Source organism: Aotus nancymaae, unplaced genomic scaffold (genome assembly GCF_030222135.1).
Source record: "Aotus nancymaae isolate 86718 unplaced genomic scaffold, 86718_ANA_hifiasm-v0.15.2.pri h1tg000006l, whole genome shotgun sequence".
Taxonomy (NCBI): Eukaryota; Metazoa; Chordata; class Mammalia; order Primates; family Aotidae; genus Aotus; species Aotus nancymaae.
This window is the reverse complement of record NW_026988417.1, coordinates 99655884-99678695: the sequence shown is the minus strand read 5'-3', so window position 1 is coordinate 99678695 and position 22812 is coordinate 99655884. Positions and strand designations below refer to the sequence as shown.

At 38.3% G+C, this 22812-nt stretch overlaps 1 protein-coding gene across 1 annotated transcript in view; it reads left to right on the top strand.

The window, feature by feature from the left end:
* TENM3 (teneurin transmembrane protein 3) overlaps window positions 1–22812 on the top strand; it is a 1556403-nt gene that overhangs the window by 483658 nt on the left and 1049933 nt on the right. Inside the window, exon 3 of the mRNA XM_064369979.1 lies at window positions 18695–18856. The gene's annotated coding sequence lies outside the window, so the exon portion shown is untranslated. The remainder of the gene's footprint in view (window positions 1–18694; window positions 18857–22812) is intronic.

Here is a 22812-nt window from a genome sequence, read left to right as displayed (position 1 = left end):
CACAGATGAAAACCAAAATATATACATTATAATATCACAGCTTGAGAAAAATTAATTAGATGATTTTACAATGTAATACCATCTAATTCACATAATCTGTTGAAGAGCATGAATGTCATTAGCCTTAGAGAAAGTTGGCTTTTATAATATTAGAGAAAATACTTATTATATTTTACTATTTGTCAGATTTACTAGAATATTTTCAAATATGAGCATTTGAGAATTGAAAACATAAAATCCATAAATGCATTATTAATCCTCCTTGAGACTTCTCTTCCTGGTTCCCAAGCTTTTAAGTATTAAGGATAAGTTTTTAAAAATATATATATCTCCATGTTCTAATTAGGCTGGACCTCAGCTAATAAGGATCAACTGACTCTCAGATTTGATAGCTAGCCTTAATGTTAGCTTCAGCATCAATCACAAGTCTACTATGCCTTAATTTGGTAGGTAACACATGATTTGATCTTATAAATCCTAGAAAATAAGATAGCCACTGAGTAAATATCAGACATGATTTTTAAAGTTGCTTATAGATTTTCCCACCAAAATCAGATCAGTCTGATCTTTTTGTGATAAACAACATAATATTTCTAGAGTCTGTAATAGACTCATGTAATTGCCTTTTAAAACTTTTATCAAAAAACAGTTGAAAAGAGATGGTATTGTTCAATTTAATGCAGATGATTATTTCTACCTGATAATTATATCATCTAGGTGTATTTCAACTGAATGACAAAACTATTAGCAGTAGTAGTAGCAGCAGTGTTACTGGAAAGAGATTCTGATCTAGACCCCAAGAGAGAGTTCTTAGATCTCACACAAGAATTTGGATCCAGTCCATAAAGTGAAAGCAGTTAAGAAAGTAAAAGAGTAGGGCGAATTTTTTAACTAGGACAGAGTCTCCAGGATGGTACAGGGTTGTAGCTGCCAACGACCTCAGACATGCTGACCACCCAGAGGCTACAGGAGCAAGTCTTTTTGAAAGATACAGTAGGGAGATCCAAGATGGCCGGTTAGGAGGAACTCGAGATTGCAGCTCCGAGAGAAAGTGCAGAGGGTGAGTGGACGCCGCATTTCCAGATGGATTTTTACTTCCCACAGACCAGGAGATTCACAGGCAGAGGAACCCCACAGGTTGCCAGCGCCACTGGTTTGACTGGCGTGGCCGCTTGGCCTTTGCCCTGGCACAGCGGCTCCCTGTGCAGAGTGAGCAAGACTGAGTCCCCTCTAAGCCAGCAAGGGGAGCTGAAACAGGGAGACCGGCCAGGAGATTCCCGGGCAAAAAAGCACCATGAATCTCAGAGCCGCGGCTTCAGCCGACACAGCGGCTCCCGGGGCAGAGCAGATGAGATGGTGTCCCCTCTTAGCCAGCAAGGGGAGCTGAAACAGGGAGCTAAGCCAGGAGGATCCTGGGCAAAAAAAGCACCACGGCAAACACAACTGAACCTGGGACGGTCCAGCTCTGTGGAGGAGGGGCGTCCTCCATTACGGAGGCACCCTGCAGTTCCCAGGGCAATCTGCTGTAACCAAGGCAACCCACCACTACAGAGACTCCGTCACTACAGGGGTGGGCCAACATAGCAGAAGCAGTTCTAACTACACCCATATAAACAGGACTGCAGGGAAGTTCACACGGAAGCCTCTGCAGGCTGAGTGTGACTAGGCTGCCACCTTGTGGGCAGGGAAAACGGCAGCAGCACAGCGGAAAATCATAAAGCCCTAACTCCCTGGGACAGAACAACTGGGGGGAAGAAAAGAGGGTTTATGAGTTCTGCTGCTGCAGACTTAAAATTACCAAAATCAGAAAGATAGCAATTACAAAGTCGACAGGTGGATAAATCCACAAAGATGGGAAGAAACCAGCGCAAAAAGGATGAAAACACCCGAAACCAGAACACCTCTCCTCCTACAAGGGATCACAACTCCTCACCAGCAAGGGAACAAGACTGGATAGAAAATGAGTGTGATGAAATGACAGAATCAGCTTTCAGAAAGTGGATAATGAGAAACTTCCATGAGCTAAAAGAACATGTTCTAACCCAATGCAAAGAAACTAAGAACCTTGAAAAAAGACTTGACGAAATGCTAACGAGAATGGACAACGTAGAGAGGAATATGAGTGAATTCATGGAGCTGAAAAACACAACACGAGAACTTAACGAAGCATGCACAACTTTCAACAGCCAAATTGACCAAGCAGAAGAAAGGATATCAGAGGTCGAAGATCAACTCAATGAAATAAAACGAGAAGGCAAGATTAGAGAAAACAGGGTAAAAAGGAATGAACAAAGTCAACAAGAAATATGGGACTATGTGAAAAGACCTAATCTACGTTTAATAGGTGTACCCGAATGTGACAAAAAGAATGCATCCAAGCTGGAAAATACTCTTCAGAATATTATCCAGGAAAACTTCCCCAACCTAGCAAGGCAGGCCAATATTCAAGTCCAGGAAATACAGAGAACACCACAAAGATATTCCTCTAGAAGAGCAACCCCAAGGCACATAATCGTCAGATTCACCAGGGTTGAAATGACGGAGAAAATACTAAGGGCAGCCAGAGAGAAAGGTCAGGTTACCCACAAAGGGAAGCCCATCAGACTCACAGCAGATCTCTCAGCAGAAACCATACAAGCCAGAAGAGAGTGGGGGCCAATATTCAACATCCTTAAAGAAAAGAACTTTCAACCCAGAATTTCATATCCAGCCAAACTAAGCTTCATAAGTGAAGGAAAAATAAAATCCTTTGTGAACAAGCAAGTACTCACAGATTTCATCACCACCAGACCAGCTTTACAAGAGCTCCTGAAGGAGGCACTACACATAGAAAAGAACAACCAGTACCAGCCAATCCAAAAACACACGAAATGGTAAAGAGCATCAACACAATGAAGAATCTGCATCAACCAACGGGCAAAACAGCCAGCTTGCATAAAAATGGCAGGATCAAATTCACACATAACAATATTAACCCTAAATGTAAACGGACTAAATGCCCCAATCAAAAGACACAGACTGGCAAATTGGATAAAAAGCCAAAACCCATCAGTGTGCTGTATCCAGGAAACCCATCTCACATGCAAGGATACACAAAGGCTCAAAATAAAGGGATGGAGGAAGATTTACCAAGCAAACGGAGAGCAAAAAAAAGCAGGAGTTGCAATTCTCATCTCTGATAAAATAGACTTTAAAACAACAAAGATCAAAAGAGACAAAGAAGGACATTACATAATGGTAAAAGGATCAATGCAACAAGAAGAGATAACGATCCTAAATATATATGCACCTAATACAGGAGCACCCAGATACATAAGGCAAGTTCTTAAAGACTTACAAAGAAACTTAGACTCCCACACAATAATAGTGGGAGACTTCAACACACCGTTATCAATATTAGACAGATCAACGAGACAGAAAATTAACAAGGATATCCAGGACTTGAACTCAGACCTGGAACAAGCAAACCTAATAGACATTTACAGAACTCTCCACCCCAAATCCACAGAATATACATTCTTCTCAGCACCACATCACACCTACTCTAAAATTGACCACATAATTGGAAGTAAATCACTCCTCAGCAAATGCAAGAGAACGGAAACCATAACAAACAGTCTCTCAGACCACAGTGCAATCAAGTTAGAACTCAGAATTCGGAAACCAACCCAGAACCGCACAGCTTCATGGAAACTGAACAACTTTCTCCTGAATGTTGACTGGATAAACACTGAAATGAAGGCAGAAATAAAGATGTTCTTCGAAACCAACGAGAACGAAGATACCACATACCAGAATCTCTGAGACACATTTAAAGCAGTCTCTAGAGGAAAATATATAGCAATAAGTGCCCACATGAGAAGAAAGGAGAGATCTAAAATTGACACCCTATCGTCAAAATTAAAAGAGCTAGAGGAGCAAGATCAAAAAAACTCAAAACCTAGCAGAAGACAAGAAATAACTAAGATCAAAGCAGAATTGAAGGAGATAGAGACACGAAAAACCCTACAAAAAATCAATAAATCCAGGAGCTGGTTTTTTGAAAAGATCAACAAAATAGACAGACCACTAGCCAGATTAATAAAAAAGAAAAGAGAGAATAACCAAAGAGATGCAATAAAAAATGATAAAGGGGATATCACCACAGATTCCACAGAAATTCAAACCATCATCAGAGATTATTACAAACAACTCTATGCACATAAACTAGAAAACCTGGAAGAAATGGATAAATTCCCGGACAGTTGCCTCCTCCCAAGCCTAAACCAGGAAGAAGTCGAAACCCTGAATAGACCAACAACAAGGTCTGAAGTCGAGGCAGCAATTAAGAGCCTACCACCCAAAAAAAGCCCAGGTCCAGATGGGTTCACAGCCAAATTCTACCAGACATACAAAGAGGAACTGGTACCATTCCTTCTGAAACTATTCCAAATAATCCAAAAAGAGGGAATCCTTCCCAAATCATTTTATGAGACCAACAACATCCTAATACCAAAACCCGGCAGAGACTCAACAAGAAAAGAAAACTACAGGCCAATATCCATGATGAACATAGATGCAAAAATCTTCAATAAAATACTGGCAAGCCAATTACAACAGCACATCAAAAAGCTTATCCACCATGATCAAGTAGGATTCATCCCGGGGATGCAAGGCTGGTTCAATATATGCAAGTCTATAAATGTAATTCACCACATAAACAGAACCAAAGACAAAAACCACATGATTATCTCAATTGATGCAGAGAAGGCCTTCGACAAAATTCAACAGCCCTTTATGCTAAAACCTCTCAATAAACTAGGTATCGACGGAACATATCTCAAAATAATAAAAGCTATTTACGACAAACCAACAGCCAACATCATACTGAATGGGCAAAAACTGGAAGCATTCCCTTTGAAATCTGGCACTAGACAAGGATGCCCTCTCTCACCACTCCTATTCAATATAGTACTGGAAGTTCTAGCCAGAGCAATCAGGCAAGAAAAAGAAATAAAGGGTATTCAATTAGGAAAGGAGGAAGTCAAATTGTCTCTATTTGCAGACGACATGATTGTATATCTAGAAGACCCCATCGTCTCAGCCCAAAATCTCCTGAAACTGATAAGCAACTTCAGCAAAGTCTCAGGATACAAAATCAGTGTGCAAAAATCACAAGCATTCCTATACACCAATAACAGACTTAAAGAGAGCCAAATCAAGAATGAACTGCCATTCAAAATTGCTACAGAGAGAATAAAATACCTAGGAATACAACTAACAAGGAACGTAAAGGACCTCTTCAAGGGGAACTACAAACCACTGCTCAACGAAATAAGAGAGGACACAAACAGATGGAGAAACATTCCATGTTCATGGTTAGGAAGAATCAATATCATGAAAATGGCCATACCGCCCAAAGTAATTTACAGATTCAACGCTATCCCCATCAAGCTACCAATGACCTTCTTCACACAACTGGAACAAACCACCTTAAACTTCATATGGAACCAAAAGATAGCCCTCAGAGCCAAGTCAATTCTAAGCAAAAAGAACAAAGTGGGAGGCATCACACTACTGGACATCAAACTATACTACAAGGCTACAGTAATCAAAACAGCATGGTACTGGTACCAAAACAGAGATATAGACCAATGGAACAGAACAGAGGCCTCAGAGGCAGCACAACATATCTACAACCGTCCGATCTTTGACAAACCTGAAAAAAACAAGCAATGGGGAAAGGATTCCCTGTTTAATAAGTGGTGTTGTGAAAACTGGCTAGCCATATGCAGAAAGCAGAAACTCGATCCCTTCCTGACACTTTACACTAAAATTAACTCCAGATGGATTAAAGACTTAAACATAAGACCTAAAACCATAAAAACCCTAGAAGGAAACCTAGGCAAAACCATTCAGGACACAGGCGTAGGCAAGGACTTTATGACCAAAACACCAAAATCATTGGCAACAAAAGCCAAAATAGACAAATGGGACCTAATCAAACTCCACAGCTTCTGCACAGCAAAAGAAACAGTCAATAGAGTGAATCGGCAACCAACAGAATGGGAAAAAATTTTTGCAGCCTACCCATCTGACAAAGGGCTGATATCCAGAATTTACAACGAACTAAAACAGATTTACAAGAAAAAAACAAACGAGCCCATTCAAAAATGGGCGAAGGATATGAACAGATACTTTACAAAAGAAGGCATACATGAGGCCAACAAGCATATGAAAAAATGCTCATCATCACTGGTCATTAGAGAAATGCAAATCAAAACTACATTGAGATACCATCTCATGCCAGTTAGAATGGCGATCATTAAAAAATCTGGAGACAACAGATGCTGGAGAGGATGTGGAGAAATAGGAACACTTTTACACTGTTGGTGGGAGTGTAAATTAGTTCAACCATTGTGGAAGACAGTATGGCGATTCCTCAAGGACCTAGAAATAGAAATTCCATTTGACCCAGCGATCCCATTACTGGGTATATATCCAAAGGATTATAAATCGTTCTACCATAAGGACACATGCACACGAATGTTCATTGCAGCACAGTTTACAATACCAAAGACATGGAACCAACCCAAATGCCCATCGATGATAGACTGGACAGGAAAAATGTGGCACATATACACCATGGAGTATTATGCAGCCATCAAAAACGATGAGTTCGTGTCCTTTGTAGGGACATGGATGAACCTGGAAACCATCATTCTCAGCAAACTGACACAAGAACACAAAATCAAACATCGCATGTTCTCACTCATAGACGGGTATTGAACAATGGGAACACATGGACACAGGGAGGGGAGCACTATACACTGGGGTCTGTTGGTGGGGAGTGGGGGGGACAGCGGGGGGTGGGGAGTTGGGGAGAGATAGCATGGGGAGAAATGCCAGATATAGGTGAAGGGGAGGAAGGCAGCAAATCACACTGCCACGTATGCACCTATGCAACAATCTTGCATGTTTTTCACATGTACCCCAAAACCTAAAATGCAATTAAAAAAAAAAAAAAAGAAAAGAAAAGAGTAAAAGAATGCAACATGGGCTGCTCAACCAAATATACTTACAGTTTTTTCTTGATTATATGCTAAACAAGGAGTGGATTATTTGTGAGTTTTCTGGGAAAGGGGTGGAGATTCCTTGGAACTGAAGGTTCTTCCCCTTTTTATACCATATAGGGTAACTTCCTGATGTTGCCATGGCATTTGTAAACTGTCATGGTGCTGGTGGGAGCATCTTTTAGCATGCTAATACATTATAATTAGCCTATCATGAGCAGTGAGGAAGACCAGCAGTCAGTTTCATCACCATCTTGGTTTTGGTGGGTTTTACCCGGCTTCTTCACTGCATCCTGTTTTGTCAACCAGGTCTTTGTGACCTGTATCTTGTGCCAACCTCCTATCTCATCCTGTGACTAAGAATGGCTAACCTCCTGGGAATGCAGCCCAGAAGGTCTTAGCCCCTATTCAAGATGAGTCATTCTGATTCAAACAGTAGTGATTTATATGGCTTCTAGATGAGTGTGAATTTTTTTTTTTACATTCAAGATACATTATTATGTTGTTTCCTTAAGCATAGTGAGAACTGTTTTTATTATTTAATAAATGAGAAGTTATTCATTGAGTATAACAATCAATATATATTTATGTTGCTCTGAGTACCTGCAAAACACTGTGAACGCTACAAAATAAATCAGACATAAATCTTTTACTGAGAAAGCTTACATTTTAATAGAGGGTAGTGAAGAAAATACATATGTAATTATTAATAAATGCTGTGAAGCCCCACATACAGATATAATTCTGAGCATAATTCTGTGTAATTCATTTTGCATTCTGAAAAACATTAGAAGTTATTTCTCACTGAAAAAGTCAAAATATTATTTCAGGAAGAGGTGATATTTGATCTGGGCCTCAAAAGATACTTAGGGGCCATTGAAGCTATGTGGACAATGGAAGGGGATGACATGAGTGTCGTTGCTCTAGACGTGCTTCCCAGGATGACTCTGGAAGCAAAAGTCATGATGGCTGCTCTTCCCTCCCACCAGCCTTCCTGGGAGGAAGCAAATCAAAGAGTGTAGCAGAAGCCCAGGTCACAGGAACTAATGAAAGCTCATGATGCATTCTTCAGAGGAATCTGAAAAGGCCACTGGGTTGTTTTTATTTGTTTTACAAATTGCATTTTAGAAGTAACTTTTGTGACCATATCATTAACAGATGTATTAGGGTAAAGGTTCAGTTAAATGATAATGAAAACCCCAAATGTGGTATGTCAAATATAGGACGTATTCCTCTGTCATGTGACAGAGCAGCTGGTCTAGACTGGCAGGGTGCCTCATCTCCACTGGGTTATTCAGGGAACCAAGTGCCTTGGTCTTGTTGCCCTGCTGGGCCACAGGCCTTGAGGGCGTTATTGTCATTCACTTTGTCAGAGCAAGCTCACTGTTACATACATTTTCCAGCCAATGGCGACAGGAGAAATGCTCAAATCCAAGGACAGATGACTGCTCACATTCCATTAGATCGAAAAATACCTGGCCATACGATGTGTGAGAGAAGCTGAAAAATTATTTCCTAGCTACACATGTTGTTGAGAAGACCACCAGGATGGCTACATAGTAGAAAGGAGAGCTTTATTGGGAATATCAGTTTGCAAACCAGGAAGAGACCATCTCTCGTGTGGACCAAAGGTGCTCTCTCTTCAAAGTGGGGCAGGAAAGGTTGGGTTTTATGCCTCACACGCCCTGTATCACACAATACTCATATACATTCAGCAGGTTTGGGGGGAAAGCTACACATGTGTTTGAGGGGAGTCGAGTATGTGTAATGGGTAAACATAAATGTAACATACAGCCCACATGTACTTTGCGGCAGGGTTTTAGCATTAACATGAGATGGCATTTGGCTCTTTTCAACAAAATGTGAACTGTAAGACACAAAGCCCATTGGTGCACAGTCTCTAGAAGGTGGCTGAAAGAATCATCAAGAAGGAATGCTTGCAAGGTGGGTCCTCGCCCATATTAGGGTTGCAGGGGTCTGGGTTGTACATCCGAGCTGATGGCTCCTGTTGTTAGGGAACTCCCTAAGGAGTTCAGAAGCTTACCCTGCCAGCTGGTTTCCAACCTGTAGGTAACTTTGTTTCCGTAACTTTGGGGTCGAACTTCGTGGATAAAGGGGTGTCTGTTTCGGTCTCTCAGATCACAGGAGCCACGTTTCCCAGGAAGAAGGGGAGAAGAGATGTAGAGGAAGTGGGGAAAAATGCTCAGTGCAATGCGACCAGATAGACTTTTGTTCTGTTTTGTTTTTATAATTTCTCAGGATTGATAGAAAATTCACTACTTAGAGGGTTTTCATGCCTTTATAATTTAATACGATCTAAATCTTATAAGCAACACAGAAAGCCACGTACCACATTTTTAACAAGTTTCTAGTATGACTTCTTCATGTGGCTAATGGAACTCCCAAAACGAAGTTGTAAAATTGAAGCTAAGCAGGCATCAAAGTGAAAATGTGACTCATGCTGTTTATATGTTTCACAAGATAAGATCGATGATTCTCGTATATATTTGACTGTTACTTAACAGTATATATGGAAAACAAGCATTTCTGAAGATAATATAAAGATTATAAGAATCCTGTTCCACATTATGAATTGTAGACCACCCAGATAAAAGCATGAATTTGATATCCATTATGATTATTTAAACCACGTCTGTGCAAGAGACGTATGTCAGAACCACAACTTCTGGTTTATTGATTCTTCACTCAGATTATATTCACTTTGTAAGGGGGCAACAAACACTATCATATGAGATACATTTTTTATAAAAGAGGACAAGTAATACTTTTAAATGTCTGTATAACTTTATTAAATAGGTAAATGTGCTATTTTTAGGAATTCCTGCTAAATTTTAATATTAAAAAAGATTCCTTTTAAGATAGCAAAACTTTTAATATATGAGTATATTTTATAAACTTCAGCTAAATTCAGCAAGCATATGTTTTGTTTTGTTTTTCTGAGACAGGGTCTCACTTTGTCACACAGGTGGAGTGCAGTGGTGCTTTCAGTTCACTGAAGCCTAGACCTCTCAGGTTCAAGCAATCCTCCTACCTCAGCATCCTGAGTAGCTGGGATTATAGGTGTGTGCCACCATGCTCAGCTGGTTTTTTATATTTTTTTATAGATGCAGGGTTTCACCATGTTGCCCAGGCTGGTTTCAAACTTCTGAACTCAAGTGATCTGCCTGCCTCAGCCTCCCAATCATCAAGTATTTATTAAATGCCGACTCTGTTCAAGACAATGTGTCTTTTTTTAAATTAAATGTATGAATTAGTATTGCTTTTGTCACATGGACTTTTTGTCCCCCAAAGGTGACTGATTAAAAGGAACAACTGTTCTCTTTGCTGGGCATACACATAGAAGGGAAAATAAAGCCACCATAGTCCACTGTACTATGTATTAACAAAGTAGTTAAGAGACAAATGAAGATGTTTACGAATAAATTTTACATGGAAAATGATTGTTCTAAAAGTCCTACCTCCCTGGACACCACAGTGAGTTCTATAACTTAAGGGAGCATAGGATGAATGGGATATGGCCAGGCTGTATTTTATTTATGTGTCAATCTCAAACTTACCTTAAATCCTCAAATGCAGAAGGTATCTAAAACTAAATGGGAATGGAAACAGAATATGAGTCCAAGAAAAAAATTATCTCGTATATAATTTGCGTATCAGGTGGTTTTCCTCGATTCAGTGTTCCAATTTGCTTTCATTGCAATCTGAAGGAAGCCTGACAGCAGCAACATGATCTCAGCTCACTGCAACCTCTGCCTCCCGGCTTGAAACGGTTCTCCTGCCTCAGCCGCCCAAATAGTTGGGATTACAGACATGTGCCACCATGCCTGGGTAATTTTTGTATTTTTTAGTAGAGACAAGGTTTCTCCATGTTGGTCAGGCTGGTCTTGAACTACCCACCTCAGATGATCTGCCTGCTTCAGCCTCCCAAAGTGCTGGAATTACAGTCTCCTACATCAGTTTCTTAAAGTACAGGAGTGTGCAATGCCATCATTTTTTAAAGATTCCAAACAAAAAAGGTAGAATAAAAACGTAATGATTCTTAAAGGCCTGAGCAGCCATTATAATAAAAAGGATACCTTTTTCATAAATCACGTAGTGCTGTAGTTAGTACAGTTATTGTATTTATATAGCTATCAATTGTGTTTCCGGTAAAAAGAGCTTTCCATTTCAGATTTGCATAACGTTTGCATTTGCTCTCTTAATATGTCAGTTAGTTCCAATTAATAGAAAATTGGATAGCAAACCAAGAAAAGAAGGGCAAAAATAATTGAAGGACTCTCTCTTCGATTATTTTTCAGTGTGACAGAGCTTGTGTTTTGAGGTGGGATGAGTGGGGAGAGGTGGGGAGATGAGTGGAGTGATTAATTGGCTCAAATATAAAATAGAACACATGGAGCATTTTAAGAACCACCAAATTACTTTCAAACCATTTGCAGACGATTGTATAGACGTTAATTTATTTCCAGGAGATAATTTTTGTATATTAGAAGAATTAAAAAGTCAGCAAAGACCCGTTGTTGCTTTATCCATTATTTATTGAGAAGGAAATGAAGGAGGAGAATGGACACAAATTAGAATTGCCTGGCTGTACTGAGAGTACTCTAAAGTGTTGTGATTTTATATGGCCTGAAAATGCAGATGAAGGTTGGGAGTTGCGTTTTTGTCTTTGGACCTCTGGAATTAAAATCATTATATAAGCAGTTTCTTCAAGTTACTATCCTGGGGTGAAAGTAGAACCTTCTTTTTCCTTGACTTCTGAAGATAGATAAATGAAGAAAGGTAGATAGATGTAAATGGATATAAACCTATATTAAGTCCAATCTTCTGAGATCTGTTTTTGTTCAAATGTGGTCCTAAAATGTTGTTATTTTCCAAAACCTTCTCTCTTACTGATTTGAGGCTGCATATCTTTGTATATCTTTATAATCTCAGCTGCTGCTTATCCCTAGAGACCAATGTCATTTTTCTGTGATCAGTTTTATAAGAAAGGAGTGACTGAGTTCACCAGATTCTCAAGAGCAGTGTTCATGCATACTCATACTCTCTTCGTTTCTGCCTTAGATAACACTTGAGCATACTGAGATCCGTGAGTCATATCAATACCGTCTCTAGATGTCCATTTCCTCTTGTGGGCATCACTTGTTCAGATGATGCTACCAGCTTTGGACTAGGCTGTAAAAGGCAGAAAAAGACTGAGTATCCAAGTATCTCATGGGGCATATGGTTGGGGAAAGGAGAGGTTCCAGATCTGAATCAAGGAAGTTGTATCTTCCTGTTTCAGGCACTTAGAGTCCCTCGAAGAGAGATGCAGTTGAGTACCTGCTTCCCATTCTTTGTTTTCAGAACCGTTTGGATTGTACTTGAATAATGATTAAAACTTCTTACCAAAGAATTCTGACATTATGCATTTAAAAATGCAAAATCCATTAAATACTAATATACTGCCACTCAAATCTTTGAAAGTAAAAGTTCTTTGTTTGTGGTTTGGAACCTGCCATTCTGTTTTATTATTGCAGAAGTTCCCAGCAGGCATATTCATCTAGATTTAATTATTAAGCTATAAACATATCTTTGAAAATTTCCCTTTATGCTGAATGCCTAGAAGTGCTTTAGAATTGCTTTTTCAATCATCTAGGTGGCAAATCAGACTTCAATACAAAGTATGTTTTCGAATTTTTTGGAAAGTCAGCATTACTGAAATGAAAATATTTCAGGATGCCATGACAAATAAAAGAGGTAAATGTAAAGACTGGGTAAAATGCTTTGAGGTCTTAGGTAACACCTATATCTATATATCTACTAAAATAGAAGCTTAATGAGGGCAGGGTCCTCATCTGTTTTGCTCATTTTTTTTTATCACCAGAACACAGCATCGTGCTTGCCACTTGTTTTGGAGTTGAATGAAAATTAATTGAATAAATATGTGTATGAATGAATAAATCAAGTCCTGTTTTCACCCCCTACATCACCACCACATACATACATTCCTTAGTACTAACAATGGAAGAAGTGAAGTTTTTGGGGTTTGGTATTAAACATATATATGCATATATACACACATATATATGTATATATAACCAAATTTGTTGTTTATATGATGTTGACTGCAGAAAACCAATTTTCAAAGATTCATACTTTACATGTAAGTATAACTCTAAATATGATTAAGATTTTCCAAAGCACAGGAAAAAAAGGATCAAGAATTTCCAAAGCACAGAAAAATAATTCTCTGCTATTATTTTCCTTGCTTCCAGTTGTTGAGAATATGAGAATAAGAGAAACAAACCTTAACTGTACCTTAACTATTGGTATGGAGTGAAAGCGGACATAGAATAACCAAAACCTCTCTTTAAAATCTCCTGTGCATAGGCTCTACGAGAACATCAAAGAAACAGCTTGATAGAAGCAAAGTTTTTCAAATGTCATGACATTAACAAGATTATTTGGAAATATAGAATACTTGTTGAATATTAAAAAGTTATCCCCCTCAATGTTCTTTAAAAGAAAATCATTTAAACTTAATAAAGATACAACTAACAAGCATGAATAAGGTGTACTAATATGTCCACATATAGAATTACAAGGAAATGCAAATAACTGGGTATGTAAAAAATAGATCTTATTTTTAAAATAAATAAATATAGATTTACTCTACTGTTTTTCACTGCTGTGGCTTTACCTCTAAAGTTACACTAACAGCCAGTTTTTTTTTTATTAAAAGCAGTTATTTTTGTTCAAAAATTACACTAGAACATGTCCTTAATAGAGTACTTTATGTTTCCCCATGGTTATTAAACTTGTAAAAGAGTAACAAGAAAATAATGTGGTACTTGTAGCATCTCATATAAACAGATATTAGTTGACATCACCTACATAACCTAATGCCCATAAAATTTGATGCTTGTTTTCCTTCCAATGATTCTTTTTTTTTTTTTGAGATGGAGTCTCACTGTGTCATCCAGACTGGAGTGCAGTGGTGCAATCTTGGCTCACTGCAACCTTCGCCTCCCGGGTTCAAGCGATTCTCCTGCCTCAGCCTTCTGAGTAGCTGGGACTATAGGCAAGTGCCACCACACCCAGCTAATTTTTGTATTTTCAGTACAGATGGAGTTTCACCATGTTGACCAGGATGGTCTTTATCTCGTGATCTCATGGTCCACCCACCTGGGCCTCCCAAAGTACTGAGATTACAGGCGTGAGCCACTGCACCTGGCCCCTTCAGTAATTTAGATGTCCAGAAAGTCACTACAAATTAATCATTTTTCCTCAGTCAGAATTGGGAAAAGGTTTAAAATATATAAACTTACTGCAATGCTGCATCAATACTGGACTAAATCATCATTTGTTTAATATTCTGTCTTATAAAAGTATCAAAGCAGAAAACCTTTAGGCTCATATACAATAAAATATCTCAGCATTAAAACTAAATAATAAAACGTCAAAGATGAAAGACTGATAACCCACTCACACATGTCTCTTATATGGCCTGGGACAAAATCTATCTAAATAAATAGATTTTACAGAGCACTAACCCATTCCTGTTCTGCAAACCCACACATTCTAATAAACACTAGAGCAAGACTTGATTTGTCTTTCCTTGGTGCTACTAGATTGAATTTGTATCTGTACAGTTTGTTGTATGGGTTCTCATTAATAGAAATAAGAAAGTCTCCAATGACAAATTTCACAATTGCCAACTGAATTATAAAAACTCAAAGTCAGTATTTTTGTCATTTAAAGATTTCTAGGAGTCCCAGTTTCTGCTCTAAATGTCATGTGTGATTTTGAACTCAAAGTTCTAATTTAATGTCTATTTTGTTCTTAAAATATATTCTAATAAGAAATTTTGGCTGGCCATTGTGGTTCATGCCTATAATCCCAGCACTTTGGGAGGCCAAAGCGGGCAGATGACCTGAGGTCAGGAGTTTGAGACCAGCCTGGCCAACATGGTGAAATCTTGTTTCTATTAAAAATACAAAAATTAGACAGGTGTGGTGGCATGTGCCTGTAGTCCCAGCTACTTGGGAGGCTGAGACAGGAGAATTGCTTGAACCCGGGAGGCAGAGGTTGCAATAAGCCAAGGCCACACCATTGCACTCCAGCTTGAGTGACAATAGCAAAACTATCTCAAAAAAGAAAAAAAAAAAGAAAAGAAAGAAAAGAAAAAAGAAATTTCTATTTCTTCTGATACAATTACACAAAAAGAGTAGAGATCATCCATGTAATTTCCAATGTAATGGAAATTCTTTCTCATGTAATTGCCAATGATAAGACAACAGAACTAGACCGTTTTATCCACAGCTTCCCTTTGGATATAAGTCTCATGAGTATAGAAAATGTGGCAAATTAATATATACTAGCATGGCTGGTTTCTCTGAATGAGGTAGCTAAATGTTCAAAAATTTTACTGGTTCACCTAGAAAAAACTATTCTGTGAGTATATACAATATGTTCGTTTTCCAGGGCCACATAGCTATATGCAAGTGTATAGACCAAAATAGCATTAAAAACCAATAATCTTGGCTGGGCACGGTGGCTCATGCTTGTAATCCCAGCACTTTGGGAGGCAGAGGCAGATGGATCATCTGAGGTCAGGAGGTCCAGACCAACCTCAAAACATGGTGAAACCCCATCTCTACTAAAAATACAAGAATTAGCTGAGTGTGGTGGCAGGTGCCTGTGATCTCAGCTACTCGGGAGGCTGAGGTGGGAGAATCATTTGAACCTGTGAGGCAGAGATTGTACTGAGCCGAGATAGCACCACTGCACTCCAGCCTGGGCAACAGAGTGAGACTTCATCTCAAAACAAACAAACAAACAAACAAACAAACAATAATCCTGATCTCACCTCAATTACTCAACTAGGTTATTTGTAAATCATGAACAAATTAAAATCTGAATTGGAGCAGACTGAGCGTCCATGATTCCCTATGGGGACTCACTATTTTATAAACTTCCAGTTCACCAAATGGATACGTAAAACAGCCCGTCCCATGTTGACAGGAACTAGGGAGGCTCATTGAAATCTTAGGGGAAGAGGCAGTGAGTGTGCTTTCTTGTCCTGAAGCCACCATCTGGGCTGCTAAGACGGGAAACCAGGAGAAGCACATGGCCCCCAACACACAATCACTTCCTGGGGAGGTGAGAGTCTTGGACCAAGTCAACAATCTAGTAGACCACAAGAATCTTTGAAAAATGATGTGAATTTTCTAAAACAAGGGTTAGGGAGATGAACTCAGGTCTTCCATCAGCTGCCATTCTATAAACACAGACCAAGTTCTCTTCCTTGGAACACCATGGCACCATGCCACCAATTTCAGGGCAAATCCCAGAGTCCATTACAGATACATTCCTCCACTTACAGTTTAACCCAAACTTCCACTTATAGCTAACTTTGAAGGTCTCATTCAGTCGAGAAGATTTCATGTAGAAAAAAAAGTTCTCATTCAGGAAAAGGCTTACTTTTACCCCAAATCCTAATGATGGGTTCCTATGAAGCTACACATTTAAGCAATAAAGAAATTCATATTTTTGGCTAAAAGCACAAATATACGCTGGCTGTTCTGAAGCCTTTTCCTCCTGGCATGCTCTTAATCAAAACACACGGCCCATAGGACATGACAAATAACAGAGGGGCCCTGGTCAACCTCGCTGGAAGGTGTCTTCAGATCACAAGACCTAGTGTAACTTCTTCTGGGGGAGAAATGCTGAAAACACATGAAGAGGCACATCATGAGGTTTTTCTCTTTTAAAAATAACTGCATTCAGTGTCTGTTGATTTTAACATGTTCTGTCTTCAGTCTGTCATAAAGATAATTTCAGCATTGCTTAGGAAACAGAGATTCCTGAGGTAAATAAATTGCACATAACCACAAGGTGTGACACTGTATATATTAATATTAGCATTTAGACATCCTTGAGTAGACCATGTACGCAAGTGGTCATCTGACTTTGGGATATACCCTAGCTGAAATGCAAATAAAAAAAATTTCACTGAAGGACTCAGTCATGGTACTCAAATGCAGGGTGTTGTGTTACATAAATTTATAAGGTGCATGAGATTGGTGTAACCAACACAATTGCCAACTCGTATCTGGGGAGTACTACTCTATGTATTGTGCAATAAACATTATACAGCACAATAAATGAGGAAAAATAGCTGGAAAAATATGTGAAGGGAAAGAGCTGAGAAAGGATTATAAAATATCTTTATGAACATTAACATAAATGATGGGTTACAATTTTCCAGCTTTATTCTTCTGACAAATTGTCCATACAGTAATGTTTTCATCGCACACCATCATTTAGAAACGTACTGCATGAGCCATATACCTGTAAAATCTATAGTTTCTTTTGTCAGGTTTGTTGCTGTTATTCAGTACATGTCAAGTATGCTAGTTAGGTGGTAAATTTATAGTGTGTACAGTAACTGGATTTCCTACACACCCTCCCTTAGAAAAAAGAAAATGAAATATAACACCAATGAGGAACACTGGAACACACGCTCTGTTATTTTGAGCCAGAGCTTTCCTTGCTTTCTGAAACATCTGCCCATCATACTGGTCCTGTTGGTTAGAAACACCCCTACTGTTATGACATCATTTATTTTGTGCTCGTGATTCTTGGGTTTGTATGTCCCCATTGTCTATAACCTTTCTGAAAGCAGAAATTTTGTGTCTCTGCTTTTTCCAGTGCTGATGTTTTTAGAATATTTAGGTTTGGTAATTTCTTCACTATTTCTGTGATGTACTGTTTCAACTGTTTGGTAGTTTTTCCTTTTGTGTTCATTATTTGCTTTTTTCTTGATATCGGCAAACATTCATTTTTGTTCTCTCAAGCATGCTTTCTGAACCCCCCTCCTTAATTATGGAGGGGGAGGGGTTAATAGCTGTTAGTAGATGTATTTCCCTCATAGAATCTGAACTAGCTTTTAAAATTTGTTTTCCCTCCCTTAATTTATAAATATTTTAATCAATAATGTATCTATTATTTCCCAAGTGAGCCCTAAGGAGTATGTTTGATGGCCTCACACAAGCCATTCCAGGAGAACAGCCTCTCTCAAGCAGCTGACACCAGTGAGCCTAGCTAGTTTTTACCTCTCCCGAGTCCCTATATTTTTAGGTTGGCCGGCAAGAGCACACTCACTCCATCACTGAACCCATGAAATTGATGTGTTGTGCAAGTTCCCTCAAGCCCTTTTGCTGAACTTGCATTGTACTGCCCATTGCATATTCAGTCAGAAGCTAGTCTGGAACAAAAAACCAGCCATCAGAGAAAACTACTACCGCCTGTCCTCAACGCTGTATCTCACTCAATCAGCATCAGCTCTGCATCAATAATTAGACAGGGGTCCAATAATTATGTTGGCAATGAAACAACATAGTTAGAATTTTCAGTGATTTCATGAAGGGATCGTCCAAAGGTCGAACCCGATGTTTAAGACTGAAGCTTCTGTGCTTACTCATAATGTCACAGATGACTGGGAACTGATGCCCTTTGTATTGTCTGGAAGAGCACCTTTCAATTGTTGCCTCTCATACCAACTAAAGAACTACACTTGCTTTCATATATGACATACTTGCTTTTAAAAATCTAATTAAAACTTTCTTTTTGGTCCTTAGGTAGAAAGATGGCTCTGCTGAGATGAGCTCTTAATTAATGCACTGAGAGCCTGCGAGTCCCACCTCTCAACAGGAATGATTGACGTCCAAGGATACATAAATTACACTAATTGAGCTCTGCCTCTATATAGCTTTCCACAGCCAACTCATCAGAGAAGCTAGGTGAGTAGACCAGCATCAAAAGTTACCTCAATATGGTCTGTGCTTTCCCAAGGGGTGGAAGAAGAACTTTCCAGACTGTTATACATTTATTATCACAGAAGACGGTTCTTTTCTTCAGTTTTAAGGTATATGCTTTTTGTTGTAGGTTTTTTAATTATAAAAATTAGCATTTTTAACATAGCCATTGAAATTTAAATAATCACATTCTCTTCACAATTTTCAAGCAGCAAAACTTGCAAGCCAATTACAGTATGCAAAAAGCACTTGGCATCATTTGTTGATATTAAATTATGTTGCGTAGCAACCAATGCATATGCTATGGAAGGATTGTTTGAAATCAAATCCAATTTTACTCCCTGAATTTATTTTTCAGAAATTTACCTAACTGTAAACACACCTAATCCCCAGCCTCAGCCAAAGCACATACTGAAATGTTTCTTTTATGTTTATTTCATTCTGAATGAAATCTATAGGTATACTAAAGCTCTTACTTCCATGAAATTTAATAAACCACTTGGCATGATCTAGGTGGTTTAGTAGTCTAAAATAAAATTTATGGACAGGACCATTTGCTAAAAATGAACATAATTATACTATATTAGATTTCCTCATTTATATCTTGAAGTTTTTAATGACATATTTTTAATACCTTCACAATTATGAAAAATTCAGTTTCGATTATTTTTGAGAAAAATATGAATTATACGAGAATTTCAGAATATTAACTTTATTTAACATGTTACACTATGAATATATATATATGTATGTTTTATTCAGACAAAATATAAATGGTACTTGAGTCTAACTATATACATTTTTAAAGGAGAATGAGGGAATGAAGACCACAAAGAACTCTAGTTTAAGAAATTATTAAGCATAAGTGATACAACAAAATGAATGGAAGTAGAAAAAGCAAATGGTGAAAACCAAAGGAAAAAATACCAAACAATAGAGAAAACTACAATCAGTCTTGAAAATAGTAAATAAATTCCCAAACCTACACATTCCAAAAAATCAGCACTGGAAAAAAAAAGGCAAGAAAAAGGTGGTGGAAGCAAACAAGTTTAGTTTCAGAAAATATCTAGGAGGGACCACCATGAACTGGTAACAAAAATGAAAAAGAATTCAGACTTTGGATTCCTGAAACATTCGGGAGAACATGTTGCTTCCACACTTGCTCTCTTTCCACCTGGCTGTACTTTACTGAACCTACTGTTTCAAATTGGGAAAAATACAGAGCCCCACTTAAAAAGAAAACCATAAGATGGCTACATTTCTATCAAAATAGCTTTATTATTACCTGTGAGAAAAGCTGAAGTGGAGAAAAATTGAGAGATACCAGAAAATCCTGAGCTGATGATCTCCTAAACAAATATAAAATGCTTTTAGTATCAAGGCTGTCTTTCTATGACTGAAATGGAATAAAAATGGAACAGCTTCTTGACTGTAAGAACTTTTTGTAATTTGGTGAAGCTCAGCATCCAATACAATGTAACAAGGACACTGAAATATAAATAATATGACATTTCTGTTTTTAAAAATTACTTAGGTGTAATGAGCATGAAATATATATCTCAAAAAGCCAAGGTGTTTATTTTTACTTTCTGTAATTGTGTGTTCATATCACATTCATTCATCATAGATTATATGCTAAGCAAGGCATGGTACTTGAAGTGGTTTTCTATGAAATTATGCTTGAGATGACCTAAATCTATTAATATCTCTTGAGAATTTGTATATTTAATAATCATGAAAAGGCAGTATCACTGTGTGCTTCATTAGTCTCATATCTGTAGAAATATTTATTAGTTAAAAAAGGAGCCATATGTTCATAGTATTGGCAGATATTTCTACTTGAGTTCACATATTTTTAATGCAGTTAACCGAAAACTCAGCATGCTTTAACAATACTGCATTGTCAATGTCTTTGGATATAAGTTGGTAAAATGTGCCTGAATTATTAGCAACTTTTTTCTCTGTACGTGTTGGATGATCAGAGTGCTGGTGCCTGACAGAGGCCATCATTCATTACGAAATGGGGCCTAGTCAGCACTAGGATGAGCGAGGGCCACCCTGCCGAGGGTGGAACCATTAATATAATAGCCTATCATTCAAACTAATAAAACTAGCTCAGTCTATTCTGTTTCTGAACATGGACTACCAGATCTGTGTTTTCCAATGCTACATTACAACACAACCATATTATTATTAGTTGATACATGAATGAACATAGCAGGAGAAATGGGGTTCATCCTCTAGTTACACATAATATAATCAAACCTCAGTAAATTCTTCTCTGTTCTTCAAATCAGAAAACTTATCACTTTGCTTGTGTCATTTGATAGGCATTGTATAGTATTCATTTAAAATTCATATAGTTCTTCAGATGAGGGGCTATTCAGTAAGCTGGGCAATTCTTTATTCCACTGCTGTTTGTCCTTGCTTGTAACTTTAACAGCAATTTTTTAAAATGTGTAGATTCATTTAAAATATTTGTTAGCTTAAAAAAAAGGAAGTATATAGAAAAAAAATAACAGCTGTCTTATAATTTTGCTGCCAAGTTGTGTTGTTATAATTCTGACTTCTGAAAAGTAGCAATATACATCATTAGGAAAAAAATACAGAAATTTACAAAATTCTCTTTCCTCTAAAATAATTACTAGTTATACTTTCTCATAATTTCTTTCATAGAAGTGCATATTTTAAAAAATATCTGTATAGCATTTATGCATTAACTCAACAAATTCTTAGGGCTTTTTATATACCAGAAACTATTTCTGGTGCTAGGATTGTAATATTTAGCAAAACAGATATATATATATCTCTTTGGTGTTTTTTGTTTTTTGTTTTTTTTTGAGATAGAGTCTGGCTCTGTGGCCCAGGCTGGAGTGCTGGAGTGCAGTGGCAGGATCTCAGCTCACTGCAACCTCCACCTCTCAGGTTCCAGTTCAAACAATTCTCCTGCCTCAGCCTCCAGAGTGGCTGGGATTATAGGCATGCACCACCATGCCCAGCTAATTTTTGTATTTTTAGTAGAGATGGGGTTTCACCATGTTGGCCAGGCTGGTCTTGAACTCCTGACCTCGTGATCTGCCTGCCTCAGCCTCCCAAAGTGCTGGGATTACAGGCGTGAGCCACCACGCCCAGCCAAAACAGATACTTTTAAAAAGATTTTCTGGCTCTCATGGAAAAACAGACTATAGACATAATAGAATAGACATGTATGTGTGTATGTGTGGCACGGTGATAAGTACTATGGAGGAAAATAAAATAGGGAAGGATGATTGGAAGTGCTTTTGTAAATAAGGAAGGTCTTCCTGAGAAAGTGATATTTGAGCAAAGGCTTGAAGGAGGTGAAGTAAGGAACCCTGCAGATATCTGGGGAAATTGTTCTGGGAAGAAAGCAGCTCATGCAAAGACTCTCAGAAAAGACACTCGTGAGTCAAGTGCAGCAGAGGGGCTCAGAGAGGTGGAATAGGCAGGGGTGTGGGCACCAGGGCAAGAGTGGCAGGACAGTCACAGACTCAGAAAATGTAAGGCTACTCACAGATTTTAATTTTTCATCTATGTAAGATGGGGAGCTTTTAAAGAACATTTTTCCTGGATGTGGAATTTTGGAGGATTTTAAGGAGAGGGATGCCGTAATCTGATGGATTTTTTTTCTTCAACTTTTCAGTTCAGGAGTACATGTGCAGGATGTACAGGTTTGTTACATAGGTAAACATATGCCATGGTGGTTTCCTGCACAGACCATCCCATCACCTAGGTATTACACCCAGCATCCATTAGCAATTCTTCTTGATGCTCTCCCTCTCCTCACCCCACTCCCAGCAGGCCCCAGTGTGTGTTGTTCCCCGCCATGTGTCTATGTCTTCTCATCATTCAGCTCTCACTTACAAGTGAGAACATGCAGTGTTTGGTTTTCTGTTCCTGCATTAGTTTGCTGAGGATAATCG